Source organism: Octopus bimaculoides, chromosome 14, assembly GCF_001194135.2.
Source record: "Octopus bimaculoides isolate UCB-OBI-ISO-001 chromosome 14, ASM119413v2, whole genome shotgun sequence".
NCBI lineage: Eukaryota > Metazoa > Mollusca > Cephalopoda > Octopoda > Octopodidae > Octopus > Octopus bimaculoides.
Genome location: NC_068994.1, coordinates 3,599,394 through 3,601,274, shown reverse-complemented (window position 1 = coordinate 3,601,274; position 1,881 = coordinate 3,599,394). Strand labels below are relative to the sequence as shown.

Here is a 1,881-nt window from a genome sequence, read left to right as displayed (position 1 = left end):
AGAGGCACTTATCAAAATAATTAAATCAACGTTTTCTATATAAAATGAAAAAGCAGGACAGTATCGGAAACAGATATGACGCAGATATTATTTTATATATAGGCAGGAAGACTTTTGATTAATAATATGACAGAATTAAGGCACGATAAAAAAATGAAAGTCGTCAATATATAAGGCATTCTGCCTAAACTAACGATTTGTTAGTAGTAACGCTAAAAGGAAACTATTTCCTAAGGAACTCAAGCAGATAGAGAGGAATAAAGACAAAAGGAAAGTAAAGATTTAATGAAAAGGTGAATCAAGACTAAAGTTGGAGTTGAAAAAAAAAGGCACTTACCCAGGCAGTGGTCAAGCAAATAATGGTATGGAATATTGAATGGTCGTTTTGTATTGAAAGAATTCTGAAGGGGCTTTATTTTTAGACTGGGGTCAAACGGTCGAATCCATTCTAACATGTTTTAAGTCTTTAGCAACACAATTACAAAGAATTTGGGAGTGGTACTAAAAGATGGAGAGAAGTATTGACAGACAGAAACTGGGTGGGAGCTGTCTTCAATAATTCAAGTAATGCTATACATTCAAAATTAACCATACATGCTGGTTTTGTTGTTATTGTTGCTGTTACTGTTGTTATTGTCACTTATTTTTTTTTTGTATTTTGACGCTACTTGCCTTCAGAAGTTAGTGGTCCTAAACTCCTTAGGGAATTTTATGCTAGCTTCATCACTTTTATTTATTTATATATTTTTTTTTCTTTGTTTTGAAACAAGATCGAACTTAGGCATTTTATACCAATAGATTTTAGACACTTTTTTCTGCAACTGGTAAGATTATGTAGGGGGTGCAAATTTTGATCTTGCACCCCCTGAAAATTCTAGGGAGTGAGGGTACAACCGCTGCACCCCCTGTTCCAGGGCCCTTGTCTATGTGTCAGCTGTGGTTTAAAAGGTTTAAAGTTGACAATTGGGGCATATCCAAGAAGCCTTGCTCTGGAAGACGACCCATTCTGAATGACAAACTTTTGAATAAGACAATTGTACTGGATTCACATCAAAGCACCAGAGATTTGGTGCAAAAATTTAATGAGTCATGTTCAACTATTCAAGAACATCTCAAGCAAATTGGGAAAACATGCAAAGAGGGAATTCGGGTTCCACATGAGCTTATGATTGAGAACCGAACATAACATTCCACCATCTGCAGCAGTCTTCTAACCAGGAATAACAATCTGTCATTTCTGTGGTGCATTATTACAGGCGATGGAAAATGGGTTTTGCTTCACAGCAGAAGATGTAAAAGACAATGGTTATCATGTAATGAGAAGCCAGTGCCAACACCATCCACAAATATTCTTGCTCTGTGTTTGATGAAACATGCAAGATATCGTCCATTATGAACTACTGGAACATGGAAGGTGCCATCAATGCAGATATGTAAATATATATATATATATATATATATAGAATAGATGTTTTCTTCTCGAGCCGGTCCTGTCACAGGATGACTCCTTTTTGCCAGCTGAGTGAACTGGAGTAATGTGAAATGAAGTGTTTTGCTCAAGAACACAACATCTCGCCTGGTTCAAGAATTGAAATGACAATCTTACCACCATGAGACCAACACCCTAACCACTAAGCCATGCACCTCCACACACACACACACACACACACACAGTCCTACTGTACGGCACCTTGGGCAAGTGTCTTCTACTATAGCTTCAAGCCGACCAAAACCTTCTGAGCGAATTTGGTAGGTGGAAACTGAAAGAAGCCCATCATATATATGTATGTATGTGTTTGTCCCCCCTCCACCATTGCTTGGTAAACGATGCTGGTGTGTTTACATCCCCTCACTTAGCAGTTCAGCAAAAAGAGGCCAATA

At 37.7% G+C, this 1,881-nt stretch overlaps 2 protein-coding genes across 2 annotated transcripts in view; one reads left to right on the top strand and one right to left on the bottom strand.

Annotated features, from left to right (window-relative positions):
- LOC106870070 (zinc finger protein 585A) overlaps window positions 1–543 on the bottom strand; it is a 46,180-nt gene extending 45,637 nt beyond the window's left edge. The window contains exon 1 of the mRNA XM_052972947.1: window positions 338–543. The gene's annotated coding sequence lies outside the window, so the exon portion shown is untranslated. The remainder of the gene's footprint in view (window positions 1–337) is intronic.
- Window positions 1–1,881, top strand: part of LOC106870052 (zinc finger protein 721) — a 64,997-nt gene that overhangs the window by 8,440 nt on the left and 54,676 nt on the right. The window lies entirely within an intron of this gene.